This window comes from Anomaloglossus baeobatrachus, chromosome 3 (assembly GCF_048569485.1).
Source record: "Anomaloglossus baeobatrachus isolate aAnoBae1 chromosome 3, aAnoBae1.hap1, whole genome shotgun sequence".
NCBI classification, from domain to species: domain Eukaryota; kingdom Metazoa; phylum Chordata; class Amphibia; order Anura; family Aromobatidae; genus Anomaloglossus; species Anomaloglossus baeobatrachus.
In genome coordinates this window covers 443,167,349-443,183,336 of record NC_134355.1, presented here as the reverse complement: position 1 = coordinate 443,183,336, position 15,988 = coordinate 443,167,349, and the positions used below count along the sequence as shown (strand labels likewise).

At 48.5% G+C, this 15,988-nt stretch overlaps 1 pseudogene; it reads left to right on the top strand.

Annotated features, from left to right (window-relative positions):
• Window positions 1-11,283: 11,283 nt before the first annotated feature.
• Window positions 11,284-11,966, top strand: LOC142295408 (sprouty-related, EVH1 domain-containing protein 1 pseudogene; annotated as a pseudogene).
• The last annotated feature ends 4,022 nt before the right edge of the window (window positions 11,967-15,988 follow it).

Here is a 15,988-nt window from a genome sequence, read left to right as displayed (position 1 = left end):
AAAATACTTTAATAGAAATAAATACACAGACACATTAGAGACTCCATGTTTATTACTCCCTGTCAGCCCTCCACGATCCTGGTCTTCTTTCTTCTTTCTCCTTCAACCCATGCAGCTCTGCTACATCAGACAGCACTGCATGGGAGGAAGACGCTGCTGCTCCGTGCAGTCTAATCCCTCAGTAAGTGAGCAGTGGCTGCGGGCTGTATGCGGTGATGTCACCGCTGATAGGCATGTTAATATGACAACGGTGCTCCGATCACGTGATTTCCGGTGTCGCAATTCACCGGCTGTGGCAGCCAGTCCTTTCATGTGGGCTGACTCTTTAAAGAGCGCCCACATGCAGGAACTGGGAAGCCGACCATGTGCCAGAGCATCTCGCCGGTAACCGGAGATGCTGGAACGAGTACCGCGTACCAGAGAGATGCACTGACAGGACCTAGCATGACGTCTAGCCATGTGACCAGTCTGTAGCCAATGGGATAATAGACACGTGACTGGTCACATGGCTATTTTGATGTCACAGAAGGGCCTATCATCAGTGCTGGTTACCGGGAGGATGCAGCGATTATCGGAAGGAAAAGCGGCGGGAGACAGAGTGCAGGACGCGTCGCGGGGACCTGTAAGTGTAATGGCAATGTTTATTAACTGTATGTGTACATTTATAATGTGTTTTTATGTGTTTGTGTATGCATGCCATTGTTTTCAATGGAGTTCGAGTTGGTTCGTCGAACGTTCGTCGAACGTTCGATGAACTTGTCCTCCGTTCGACGAACCAAATAAAACTCGAACTCTAGGGGGGTGGCTCATCTCTAATCTCAAGCCCTCATTGCCCATAAATGCAGTCAGGATTAACTGGCCAATCATAATTTTGCATGTACACTGATGTTCCTTTCATTGTGTTCTGACTGGGACTGACAGAGAACGTTAAATACAGCAATACAGTTATGATACTTGTATAACCTCTCTTTAGCTAAAATTTTATGCAATATTGGTGCCTGGTAATATGGAGATCACTGACTTAATATTGATTCTATTGGGGCTTGAATAGGGGATCTGTGAAAATACCAAGGAAAATGTAAGTGGTTTACTCTGAAACAGTGGGGACAATAAAAAGACAGAATAAAAAAATGACTAATGCACTAATTGCTTTTAGCCCACTTTGGCATTCTAGTTGCATTTTTTTGCTCTTACCTTTTGTTTTCTTGATATATATTTTTTTCCATTTTTAAATTGACATTTATGTATTCTTTTATGCTGGCATTTATTACTGATGCCATGCAATGTTGGCATCCATGCCTGCACACTGTTTGCAATGTATGTTTTTAATATGCAATGCTTATTTCCTGCACCGATATGTTCATTGATCAGATACATTGTTGTAGCTTTCATAATATTTATATTCTACTCACTTGGTAAATACACAAAACCGGAATGAATTAATAGGGTTAATGAACTCTCATTTGTCTCCAGTCTCATATATATTCAATTTTTATTTAGCGCCTTTCCATTATGACACCTGGATTTTTATACCAGTAGGTAAACATATACATATTTATTTCAGAGATAGACATAATCCTCCCAGTTTGTAGCCTGGTATTGAAGTCACGGGGAATGTATAATTTTTCATAAAATGTATTAAATCTTTTGTCTCTCGGCATACAATAACAATAACTGTCGGGTGAATGATCGGAAAAGGTGAGGGACATCCCTTTAATGATGTCACTGACAGGCGGCAATGATCAGACAGACCTTTTGGATAATGGCTGAACTAATACATTACAAATGACAGGAGGAAGATAGAGCCGGAGCTGATTAGTAAATTGTCACAATGGAGTCCTCCCACACAGACATTTCTCCGTGTGCTTTGCAGTCTTGAGTTCAGGAACTTGCATTATGAGGCTGTTTTCAAGTATATTGAAATCCCCTTTCCATTATTGCTCAGTCTACTTAACTATTTATACCCGCACATACATATTCTGTAGGATTTCCATGTTAGTACGCTCCTTACATTTTTCTGTTTCTTGAAAAGTCCTACAGTAACTTAAAGGGATGCTATAATAAAATAAATTGTATTGTTTAAATAAGGTGTTTGTGTTATATGTATTTTTTTTTTGCAATATTTTTTCTTTCCATATCATAGTCTGTACTAAAAGATGCTAGTCACTACTTTCGGGTAGTACAAAGGGTAGAGTAGTCAGGAAAGTTGGGGTATGGCAACAGGTGGACACATTTGGACACAGGGAGTACATAGAGACATAATCAGGTCATGATCCTAGGGTCAGAAATCCGGGAAGGCACATAATAGATTCAGAGAATAAACTGAGACGTGGTCAAGTAACAGTCCGAGGTCTAAAGTCAGGAGGTCATGACAGGAACAGGGAGCGAGCAGAGAGAAGTCAAACAAGAGACTGGGGTCAGGAAACAAAGATCTGAGCACAGGCAGCAACACAGGCCAACAGCACAATAACAGAACCAGAAAGTACGATTGGCAAGGTTCTGGGAGAGTGTCGCAGGCGGGGAGGAGGGTGTCGGCACACTACGCTCACCCCCTTCTGCTCGGGTCCGGCGGCTGCTGCTCAGTGGTGGCTCGAGCGGTGGGCCGGATCCCGGGGGTTTCTCGAGCGGCACTCCTCGCCCGTGAGTGAAAGGGGGGTTGTTGGGTGTGGGGATGATTATTGTCCGTGACGCCACCCACGGTTGTGGTGATTTCACCACCGCTGCTCTATACGGGGCTCCCGGGGATGGTGATGCGGAGCAGCCAGGTGTTGTGTTGCCCCTCCGTGGGTAGGGGTTGGTGATCCCGGGGCCCTGGTGAGGGTTTGTGAGGTGCAGGGCCTGGTGGGCGCAGGGACGCGGGGGCAGCGCTGTGCCTTGCGGCACTGTGGTACTCACTCAGCCTGAGACGTGACACAGTTTTTACGGTAAACCAACGGCTGGATAGACGGTCCCACGGACGGCTGCACTTGCTCTCCCGGTAGGTGACGGTGATGTCCCTTTTCCTTGCACCTTGATGAACTGGTTGGTTGTGATGGGTCCCCACCGGTAACCCGCTCCCCGGCTTCAAGCTGGACCGGGGGAGCTCTACTCTTTGCCCGCAGGCGCTGGCCCTAAGAAACGGGTGCCTTGGCGGTGGCGGTGTCTCTTCTATACTGGCTGGGCTGTTGCCTTCAATCGGGTCTTTTTTGTTGGGGGATCTACGTCCCCTTCACTGATGGATTCGGCAAATTTGGCGACTCCTAGCCTTGCCGGGGTCCGAGAGGCCCCTGCCCTGGTGCTGACTGTCCTTCGGAACACTGCTCCAGACCGCTGGGCACACAGCCAACGGGGTCCTTCCAGGAACTTCCAAACGGTCCCCCTCCAGACAGTCACCGCCGTTGCTGACCTTGCTGACCTGGCCCTACACAAAGCTGGACCCTTCAGGCTTTCCTTCTTTCCTGTCACCTCACTTGCTTTCCTCCTTTTCCACTTTTCTTCCTTCACTTTCACTTAGCTGTTTACTTTTGCCCTGTCTAGACTACTCCTCCACTCCTTCCACTTCCTCCTCCTTGACTAGACTGCCTGGTTTCTCCCGCCTCCAGAGCTGTGACCTCCTCGGTGGGCGGAGCCAACCGCCTGGCCCACCCCCTGGTGTGAATCATCAGCCTCTGGAGGAAGGCAACAAGGATTTTTGGTTAGCTGTGGTGTTCCTACCTGGGATGTAGGGTGTGGTGGTGTGTGACCTGTGTCCCCTGGCTTGCCCAGGGCGACAGATTCCCCCTTAGCAAAATGCAGACCGTCCGCGGGCTGCCGTCCAACACCGGTTTTATTTTTCTGAAAAAGATAACATAATGATATAACATATTTACATTTTTAATAATAACTCTTCCCAAGACGGGAGGCACATTTCTTTTAACGTTACATAACGGTTCACGGTTACGGTTTCTGCTCTCTCCCACCCAAGCAACCTGGCCCTGATGCTGCCCCTAAAACCCAGGCAGCACCCCTTGACCCACAGTCCAGGACACGGTACCCGAGCGGGATCTGTCCTTCCCTCCAGAGGGTAGCCACCGGTTCCTTTGGTGGCTGGGCCCTAGCCTGCTCTGCTCAGGGCCCTCCCTCCAACCTGCCTCTCCGGAGGCGGCACTGCGGAAAACGGTAACGGTAAACAACATATTTACAAGCCACTTAACGTTTGTGGTTGCCCTGCAAGTTCACGGGCTTGTCCATGGATAGTTCCCATGCTAAACAACTTTTAAACGGTCCCCACGGGGACAACGGTGTCGGCTCCAGCCAGTTGCAAATCCCGGTAAATCAGGTGAGGTACTCAGTAATCATTTTCTTATTCTTTCAAAACTTTTAAACAAACTTGTAAACATGCTGACTGGTGGTCCCAACGGGGACTGTGCAGCGGCACTCCGCTGCCTTTTGCGGCTCAACAGTCCATTCTCACTCGTGGGGCTCTAGAGCCACCTTCACATGGTGCACCGCTCTGGACCCCAATGGTAGCTCGCTGCAGGCGATCTTCTTCCATATTCATGCGGGCATGCACATCCGCTCTACACCCCTCTCGGGCATCGATCTCCCTGCGCAGCTGCTGTTGCCGCCGCTCCCAGCCGGGAGTACTTTCTGTTTGCTCCGGTTCAGCGTGTGCGGGGGACGGACCCAGCCAGAGTCCCTCCGTGTCGGCTACGACCGGCACCTTCAGTAATGAGGGACCCCACTGTGACATGGCCTCCTCTGCCTCCTGGCAGCTGCATCCCCGCCGTGCCTCCGGTGCATCTTTGCTGACGGGCTCAGCCTTTGGCTTCTTCCATAGAAGCGGTTCAGGGTGGTCATGAGCTTCTGCTGCAGGTCGGTCCGCCGGGGCGGATTGGCAGGGTACCGCTACCGGTGGCGGTGGTAGCGGGCCTAGTGGCGGGGCAGCAGCAAACGCGGGTAGCGGGAGAGGCAGCAGGGTGTACAGGTGTAGGCCGGGCCCCTCAGCCGCAGCGGCCGATCCCTCGGGAATACAGGGACCTGGGTCTCTTACCCGTTCCTCCAAATCTTCCTCCACCTCACATCTCCGCGTAGCAGCCACCACTTCCACCATGTCGGCCTCCTACTCCTCCAGGAGGAGCCGCATGCGGACCTGCAGACGGCTGCTTAGCTGGGCGCTCCGGACCTCCACCCACGCCGCCATGCCGGGCGCGGGGACCACGGTGTTGCTGGTCGGACTCAGCATCTTTAGCAGCGGCCTCTTCCAGGAACCAATAAATGGCCGCAGGGTCCTGGCGTCCCTGCTTCCACAGCCGCGCTCACATGCGGCCAGCCGCCATTTCGTCCCCCCTTAGCTCTTTCCGGCCCCTCCTCTCTCGGGGCGGGGTTTTGGCCTTTGCGCCTCTACTGCTCGAGAAGACGCTCGAGCGGGAACTTTTCGCGCCAAAGATGGCGGCTTCTGAAATTTTTCTGCCGGATACCTCCGGCGGTAACAAGGCGCACCTCTACCAGACGGCAGAGCGGTAAGATCCTGTTCGTGACGCCAAGTTGTCGCGGGCGGGGAGGAGGGTGTCAGCACACTACGCTCACCCCCTTCTGCTCGGGTCCGGCGGCTGCTGCTCAGTGGTGGCTCGAGCGGTGGGCCGGATCCCCGGGGTTTCTCGAGCGGCACTCCTCGCCCGTGAGTGAAAGGGGGGTTGTTGGGTGTGGGGATGATTATTGTCCGTGACGCCACCCACGGTTGTGGTGATTTCACCACCGCTGCTCTATACGGGGCTCCCGGGGATGGTGATGCGGAGCAGCCAGGTGTTGTGTTGCCCCTCCGTGGGTAGGGGTTGGTGATCCCGGGGCCCTGGTGAGGGTTTGTGAGGTGCAGGGCCTGGTGGGCGCAGGGACGCGGGGGCAGCGCTGTGCCTTGCGGCACTGTGGTACTCACTCAGCCTGAGACGTGACACAGTTTTTACGGTAAACCAACGGCTGGATAGACGGTCCCACGGACGGCTGCACTTGCTCTCCCGGTAGGTGACGGTGATGTCCCTTTTCCTTGCACCTTGATGAACTGGTTGGTTGCGATGGGTCCCCACCGGTAACCCGCTCCCCGGCTTCAAGCTGGACCGGGGGAGCTCTACTCTTTGCCCGCAGGCGCTGGCCCTAAGAAACGGGTGCCTTGGCGGTGGCGGTGTCTCTTCTATACTGGCTGGGCTGTTGCCTTCAATCGGGTCTTTGTTGTTGGGGGATCTACGTCCCCTTCACTGATGGATTCGGCAAATTTGGCGACTCCTAGCCTTGCCGGGGTCCGAGAGGCCCCTGCCCTGGTGCTGACTGTCCTTCGGAACACTGCTCCAGACCGCCGGGCACACAGCCAACGGGGTCCTTCCAGGAACTTCCAAACGGTCCCCCTCCAGACAGTCACCGCCGTTGCTGACCTTGCTGACCTGGCCCTACACAAAGCTGGACCCTTCAGGCTTTCCTTCTTTCCTGTCACCTCACTTGCTTTCCTCCTTTTCCACTTTTCTTCCTTCACTTTCACTTAGCTGTTTACTTTTGCCCTGTCTAGACTACTCCTCCACTCCTTCCACTTCCTCCTCCTTGACTAGACTGCCTGGTTTCTCCCGCCTCCAGAGCTGTGACCTCCTCGGTGGGCGGAGCCAACCGCCTGGCCCACCCCCTGGTGTGAATCATCAGCCTCTGGAGGAAGGCAACAAGGATTTTTGGTTAGCTGTGGTGTTCCTACCTGGGATGTAGGGTGTGGTGGTGTGTGACCTGTGTCCCCTGGCTTGCCCAGGGCGACACAAGAGCATGCTCACTAAAGAAGCAGAGCAGTTAACCAGAAGGTGGAACACCTGAGCAATCAGCACCTCCCAGAGCCAGCATAGAAGCCTCCACTGTCAATCAACCTGCCAGCCAGTGGCCCAGGAAAACACAGCAGAGCATCTCCTAGTGTGCAGGATGCTCTACACAGAGGAAACATGACAAAAATTGAAATTTTGCCATTTTCACATAATCCACAAAGGCTTTTTAGCATTCAACTTCCTGTTTTAGGAAGGAAACAAGGAGTAGTATCTGTTCACCAAGAGATATTATTAACCTCCACATGTGTGTCCAAGGATCCTTCCAATCTCACATATAAGTTATCTGTTAATGCGTTTCGATTTAAAAAAGTTATGATTACATTTTTTTAAAAAGTCAAAACGCGTCAGCAGATAACTTTTGCCCTGTGATAATGATTATCTAAAATGAAATGAAATTAAAAAATAATGTTTTTAGTGGAGATACCTGCCATTTTTTGCCTCATTGGAACTTGTTTTAGGAAACAATTCTTTTGCTTTCCCCATGACTCTTAATCCAGAAACTTCAGTGGCTGGATGAGAGATGCAAGAGTCTGTCTGGATCTCAGAAACTCACTCCGCTTTTATGCACACGCACTGATTACAAGCAAACAGGTCACAGGTAAGGATGTTACCTTTATTAACCATTCAAACCCATCTGTGTCAGCTTCTGTGCATGTTATCAGGCCAAAATCATTAGGATATGTGAACTTTTGATCAGGGTCATTCGGATGTTTTTGGTTGCCATTATGATTTAAAAAGAGAAAACACAGCAGTTTGACAATAAATGGCTTCACCCAACCACTAACCATGAGTGTAAAAAAATATTTTGTTATCATTCATATGCTCTGAAAAAAAGGCCAAGAAAGCAAAAAATCTGCTGGGGTATGTAAACTTTTGAGCACAACTGTACATTGATCAGAACCTGAACCTATCTTTTGTACTGAAGCATCAAAATGAACCTGTGCAAAGGTCATTGTGAATAGAGGGGGGAGCCTATTGTGAGTGGTGGGTCCTGTGTTATCAGCTGTGTATACAGGTCTTAGGCCCTGGGTGCACTGGGAAAATGTTTCTTCAGCAAAATACGCACCATCTGGCAGAGTTCCGCACCTGTGGCAAAAAAAATCACCCAAAATCCGCATGCGGTTTTACTGCGGTTTGTTGCGTTTTTTTTGCGGTTTTGCAGCTGTTTTCTCCCTGCGATTTTTAACCATTCTCAATGGCAAAACATAGGGGAAAACTGCAGTTACCTGCAGAAAAGAAATTACATGTTGCTTCTTTTTTGCCACAAAAATTCTGCAGCAAAACCTGTAGGGAAAAAATGCAGTGTGCACACAAGATTTTTGATTTCTCATAGACTTTGCTGGAAAAGAGCTGCATGAACTTTATGAGGAAAAACTGCACTAATTCTGCAGCAAACACCACGGCAAAAACACAGTGTGCACCAGGGCCTTAAGGCGGCGTCACAAACTACGATATATTGGGTGATATGTCGTTGGGCTCATGGATTCCGTGATGCACATCCGGCATCGTTAGAGATATCGTAGCGTGTAAAAGCTACGAACGACTGTGAATGAGCAAAAATACTCACCTTATTGTTGCTCGTTGACACGTCGCTCATTTTCATAAAATCGTTCCTCCTTTTGTGTGCCGGTTGTTTGTCGTTCCCGAGGCAGCATACATCGCTCCGTCTAACACTCCGGGAATGACGAACACAGCTTACCTGCATCACGCCGGCAATGAGGAAGGAAGGAGGTGGGCGGATGTTAGGTCCCGCTCATCTCCGCCCCTCCGCTTCTATTGGGCGGCCGCTGTGTGACGTTGCTGTGACGCCGAACGTCCCTCCCCCTTCAGGAAGAGGATGTTCACCGCCCACAGCGAGGTCGTTCAGGAGGTAAGTATGTGTGACGGGGGTGAACGACTTTGTGCGCCACGGGCAACAAATTGCCCCTTGACGCACAAACGACAGGGGTAGGTGCGATCGCTTATGCGATCGCACGATATATCATCCCGTGTAACGCCGCCCTTACTCTTCAATGGAATTCTGCCTCTAATAATAAGGAGCCTGATGAAAAGGACAGAAAGCATAAGTTTAAAATGTTGTGTGTAAAAATTTTAGAATTACTATTTTTTTTTTAATAATGTTCGTTATATAGAAAAAAAATTGGGAAAAATATTTTTAAAAAAGTACAGGTAACACAAAAACTTGATTGAAACAATAGGTCACTCTCTGATGATAGTTTCACTTTTGAGATATTAAGACATTTAACCACAAATATCCAAGAAGCTCTCACATAAAATTCATCTGCCTCTGAAATTCTACAATCCTTTATTCAATGACAAGCAAAAGGGTAACAATGCTACGAAGTTTCCATATCTCACCATTAGAGATGAGTGATGTTCGAGGTTCGCCAATTTCATGTTTGAGTGATTTTGGGGGATATTCGAGTCGTTCGACGAACTCAAAGGATTTGCTAAAAGTTCGGCAGTTCGAGTTACGTTCGAGAACGGTTCGATCACCAAAAACGTGGCTTTTCACAGCCACGTGTGCAGGGAGCCATCGCTGGCAGCCTGCGGTAAGCTGTTAACCAGGGTAAATATCGGGTATCCAAGCAAAGCGCTTTGCTTAGTAACCCGATGTGTACCCTGGCTACGTGTGCAAAAATCCACGAAAGCCACACAGAAGCACTTCTGTGTGACTTCCATCGGATGCCGCTGCAGTCTGTGTCCCGCTCCATCTCCAGCCCCATGGCTGCCCGCTCAGCAGTGTTCGCAGCTGCCCGCACTCTAGTGTGACCGCAGCTGCCCACTCAGCAGTGTTCGCAGCTGCCTGCACTGTAGTGTGTCCGCAGCTGCCCATACTGCAGTGTCAGCATATGCCCGCACTGTAGTGTGTTCGCAGCTGCCCGCACTGTAATGTATCTGCAGCTGCCCGCACAGCAGTGTCAGCAGCTGCGGGGATGACAAGCGCTGCCGTCAGGAGATTAGTAAAGTTCCTTACCTGCCATGATGAAGTCCTGTCCTCCTAATGTCAGCGCTGTCACTGTCTTCCATGGCCACTGCTTGTCACATCTCCTCTCGCTGACGACCCGAGACTGTGACTAGCGGTGACGTCACAGGCTCCCGCAATACTTGGTTTGTGAAGGCGGCGGTCATTGAACTCAGTGACAGCGCTCCTGTCAGGAGTGCAGCGATCACCGCAGGTAATGTACCTTGCTAACCTCCTGACAGCAGCGCTCGTCATGCCCTGCAGTGACAGCACTGAGGTCAGGAGTGCAGGAGATAGTCACAGCACTTAATGATCTCATCTAACCTCCTGACAGCAGCACTCATCATGCCCTGCAGTGACAGTCCTGAAGTTAGGAGTGCAGGAGATCATCAAAGCAGGTAATGATCTCATCTAACCTCCTGACAGCAGCACTTGTCATGCCCTGCAGTGACCTGGGATAAACTATTGATGTTAGCTCAGGTCACTGCACTGCTCTTCCAGCCAATATGGAACCTTCTATTCTTCATTGACTGGGACATTGACTATGGTATAGATCGTCGTGGGACCCCCTTGGATTACACCAGACCTGGATTTGTTTTCTTTCTAATAAATTGGTGAAAGAGGGAATGTGTTGAGGAGTGTTTTTTCAAATAAAAATATGTTTGTCGTCTATTTTTTTTTATTACTGACTGGGTTAATGATATTGGGATCCGATAGATGCCTGACCTCACGAACCCCAGGACTTGATGCCAGGTGACATTACACATCTGGTATTAACCCCACATATTATTATTAGCCAACGCACCAGGGCAACGGGATGAGCTGGAGCGTGGCACCGGGATTGGTGCATCTAATGGATGCGCCAATTCTGGGGCGGCTGCGGCCTGCTATTTTTAGGCTGGGGAGAGTCCAATAATCATGGACCTCCCTAGTCTGAGAATATCAGACCCCAGCTGTCCGCTTTACCTTGGCTGGTGATCCAATTTTTGGGGAACCCCAATGTGTTTTTTAAAAAAAATATTTATTTAATTTAAAATAACAGCGTGGGGTGCCCTCTGTTTCGGATTACCAGCCAAGGTGAAGCTGCCAGCTGTGGTCTGCAGGCTGCAGCCGTCTGCTTTACCCTAGCTGGCTTTCAAAAATAGGGGGAACCCCACGTCATTATTTTTTTTTTTTTTTTTTTTGGCTAAATACAAAGCTAAGCACCCCTTAGTGCCACATGAAAGACACCAAAGGGTGCAAAATTACAAAATGCAGGAGAGTGGGACATTATGTGTCTTTCTGCCATTATAATGACAGAAAAGACTGATATGAAGTGTAGAAGCACAAGAAAATCACCAGAGCGCTCTACGCTGTGAAAAGCAGTAGAAAATGGCACTGGAATGAACATGTGACTGCCTCATGTAGGTTGAAGCTATGAATCCTGGGAAAATGTATGTATTTTCCCTCCTTCAGTTTTTTTGCGGTACACGTGTGGCGGGGTATGCGACAGAGAAGTGAGGGAGGCCTTCTCCCTTTGAAAACCTTAATCCCAGAAAAGCCTATATGCACACCCAGGTCCCTCTCAAGCCTCTCCGCCACGTTAGCTTCCAGGATGAAGATGAGATTGTGCGTATCAACCCTCGTGACATCATCATTCAGCGCTACGTGGACTACCGCCATCCTCACATATGGAGGAATGACACCGAGAACAAGGAACATGAGATAAGTGCTCCTTTCACCAAGACGGACTGTAAAAAAATCAACTATCTTTACTTTTCAGCTAATGGCAGAGACTCGCTCAAGGAGCAAAAAACATCTGGGGTTTTTAAGACTCAGCCTACATCCTCTCTAAAAAAACGAAGATAAGAGGATGGAGAACACTCCCGGTGCATGTACTGCCAGGAGCGCTTCAACCACGAAGAGAATGGAAGGGGAAAGTGCCAGGACGCTCCCGATCCCATCCGCTGGTGCATCTATGCATGCTGTGTGCTGAGAGTATGCTCTATTACTGCATGTCAGATTCGGAAGGGGACTTCTCTGACCCCTGTTCTTGCGATGCCTCTGATGAAAACTTATGCCTGCGCTGGCTGGCTCTAGTCACTCTATCCTTCATTGCCCCCTGTATGTGCTGCTCCCTCCCTCTATGAGCCTGTTACCACTGTGGGGAGATGAGTGGCTGCTGTGGGGGGAAGCACAAAGCAGCAGGATGACACCGTGACTCTGCAAGCCATGACACATGCGACAGAAAACTCCTCCCCAGGCCCTGCCAGGTCACCTCCTGAACCCCACCGGTGTTCCCCGGTGTTCCCCGGTACCTGTGCAGCACTGATCCCCCGCGGCCCCCTCCTTCACAATAGACGCTGCCGCATGCACAGAGCGGCTGTCAGCTCAGCTTCCTGTGTTCAGACACAGTGAGTGGCGGTAATCATGCATCTGTAAGCTACTACAATGCCCTGCTCATGAGGTAAGGAACATAGTTGATCAGGAGAGCTATACTACATTTCCAAATGGAGGTGTTTGATTTTATAGTTGCCCTGCTGAATGACTACCAAACATGACGGTCCAATATACGCCACAAGAAAACATGTCTAAATAGTGATCTCTGTTGTTTAGTATTCATTCAGCAGGATAACTGGACTTAAAGGGGTATTCCATCTCTAAGATCCTATAACCAATATATAGTAGGTGGAATGGTAATATTATCAGCAAATACCAATATTTCCAAATGTTGAATAGTTCTCCTGATTAGGCATGCCATTACCTCATGAGCAGGGCTTTGCAGCTTTGATAGCAACAGTTACAACCAAGAACAACACACTGTCTCTATGAATGGTGGTAATGGTAACCAGTCATCTGTAAGCAACTGCATTGCCCTGCTCATGAGGTAAGGAACAAAGTTAATCAGGAGAGCAACACTACATTTAAAAATGGAGGTATTTGCTATTTCTATTGCCCTGCTGAACGAATACCAAACATGAGAGTCCGTTATACGCCACAAAATAACAGGTCTAAATAGCGAGCTCTGTTGTTTAGTATTCATTCAGCAGCATAACTGTACTTAAAGGGGTATTCCATCTCCAAGATCCTATCCCCAATATATAGTAGGTGGAATAGTAATATTAGTAATTAGTAATAGTTCTCCTGATTAGGCATGCCCTTACCTCATGAGCAGGGTATTGCAGCTTTGGTAGCAACAGTTACGATATGGACTCTGCTGCTGTGGACCCGGGGAGAGTGGGTGCAGATTCATTGCACCGACAGTCCTCATATAGAGGGTCTGCACTCCTAGAAAATGGGGGATACGTTCCCTGAGCGTGTCCCTGCATATTCTAGACGGTCCAGAGTCGTCGTGGGACCCCCTTACTTTTTTTTCCTTACAATAAGTTGGTGAAAGAGGGAATGTTTTGGGGAGTGTTTTTTCAAATAAATTTTTTTTTTGTCTATTTGTTTTGTTAGTACTGACAGTTTGTGATGTCGGGTATCTGATAGACGCCATGACATCACAAACCGCTAGGCTTGATGTCAGGTGACCTTACAGCTAGTATCAACCCCATTAATTACCCCGTTTGCCACCGCACCAGGGCACGGGATGAGCTGGGGTGAAGGGCCAGGATTGGCGCATGTAGTGGATGCGCCACTTCTGGGGAGCCTGCGGCCTGCTATTTTAAGGCTGTGAAGGGCCAATAACTATGGACCTTCCCACCCTGAGAATACCAGACCACAGCCGTCCGCTTTACCTTGGCTGGTGATCCAATTTGGGGGGGACCCTACTTTTTTTTTTGTAATTATTATTATTTATAAAATAATTATAAAAAAGAGCCTGGGGTGACCTCCACATTGGATCCCCAACCACGGTAAAGCTGCCAGCTGTGGTTTTCAGCATACAGCCGTCTGCTTTACCCCAGCTGGCTATTAAAAATGGTTGGACCCCACGTCATTTTTTTTTTAACTATTTTTTTTAAATAAAAAAAATTAATGGACTTCCCGGTATTTTGATTGCCAGCCAAGGTAACACCAGGCAGATGGCGGAGGCAACCCGTAGCTGTCTGCTTTATCTGCGCTGAGAATTAAAAACACCACGGAGCGCTACATCATTTTTTTAATGATTTATTTTTACAGTACTGTGACGCTTCGCCATATTTTTGTATGCTAGCCAGGTACAGCAGGCAAGTACGGCTGCCCCCAACCTCCAGCTGCCTATTTGTACCCGTCTGGGAACAAAAAAAATAAGGAAGCCCTTTTCTTAATTATTTCATGAACTTCATGAAATAATTAAAAAAAAAAAAACGACATGGGCTTGCCCCATTTTTGTGTCCAGCCAGGTACAACTAGGCAGCTGGGGATTGGAATCCGCAGCACAGGTTAGCCCTAGCTTTCTGGACCCCTTTGCTGTGAATTGCAGTTCGCAGCCGCCCCAGAAAATGGCGCTTTCATAGAAGAGCCATCATCTGGCGCTGTATCCAACTCTTCCAGCAGCCCTGAAACCGGGTGGCTTGCTGGGTAATGAGTTAATTCTAGCTTTGTTTTACTAGCTAGTATTAAGCCAGAGATTCTTAATGTCAGGCAAGTTTGACCCGGCAATTAAGAATCTCCAATAAAGGGTTAGAAAAAAGACACCACACAGAGAAAAAATACTTTAATAGAAATAAATAGAAATAAATACACAGACACATTAGAGACTCCATCTTAAATACTCCCTCTCATCCCTCCACGATCATGGTCTTCTGCATTCTTTCTCCTTCAACCTATGCAGCTCTGCTACATCAGACAGCACTGCATGGAAGGAAGACGCTGCTGCTCCGTGCAGTCTAATCACTCAGTGAGTGAGCAGAGGCTGCGGGCTATAAGTGGTGACGTCACCGCTGACAGGTGGGTTACCATGTGATTTCCGGTGCCGCTATTCACCGGCTGTGGCATCAAGTCCTTGCATGTGGGCTGACTCTGTAAAGAGCGCCCACATGCAGGAATGAGGAAGCCGACCATGTGCCAGAGCATTTCACCGGTACACGGAGATGCTGGAACGATCACCGCGTACCGGAGAGATGTACTGACAGGACCTAGCATTACGTCTAGCCATGTGACCAGTCTGTAGCCAATGAGATAATAGACACGTGACTGGTCACATGCTTTTTTTGACGTCACAGAAGGTCCTATCATCAGGAGGGTGCAGCGATGATCGGAAGGAAAAGCGGCAGGAGACAGAGTGCAGGACGCGTCGCGGGGACCTGTAATTGTTATTTCAATGTTTATTAACTGTATGTGTACATGTATAATGTGTTTTTATGTGTTTGTGTTTGCCTCCCATTGTTTTCAATGGGGTTCAAATGGTTCGTCGAACGGTTCGTCGAACGTTGGTCGAATGGAGCTTCCTTTAGACGTACCAAACCGAACTCGAACGCTAGGTGGGTGGCTCATCTCTACTCACCATCCACTACAGTTTCAAAATTGAGACGACTTTCATTTTTTAGACAATCATGTTGGCTATCTCATCCATAGATTTGACTTGCAACTATTTAGCATATGATTAGTTATCCAAATGAAGAAAGAAAGCGGCAGCTCATTCTGGAGAATAGCGGAATTTTCTCTGTAAGTACAGACATCATCACAAAAAGGGGGAGAGGGGAGTGCGGGAGCGGCAGACGAACGACAGCCGTTTCGCGCTGTAGCTAGCGCTTTAACGAGTCCTAGTCTGAACCATCAATAATAAGGAGAGAAGCTCCGCGTCACTGATAAGTAGGTGCTCTAGGGTAAAAATTATACATAGAAAAAGGGTAACCCCGGCACACTACAACTCCCAGAAAAAGGCAGAATGCAATAAAGTTGTATGCAATATTTTTATTAACACAATAGTTCCTTGAATGTCTTTTCAGAAAAAATGAGTATGGTCCAACAAACATGGACGTTTCGGCCACAGGCCTTCGTCAACATGGACTATTATCTGACAAATATACAAAGATTACAATCAAAAATACATTCATAAATGAAAAAAAGGTTTCTACATGCCTTCCAACATCATTTTTAATAACAGACAAGGACGTGCTGGTAGGGTAGAAACATATTGTGACATATAGTGAAACTGACACCATATGTTCATGAACTAGTAGATACAGGTGAATAAATGGTGCACACTCTAGGACCTGGATGATTATATTGTGAATTTTGCCAGTGATGAAAGTGTGTCTCCAGCTTCGTCTATGGAAGTCCGACCAGAGCCAAAAAGGAGAAAAGAGAA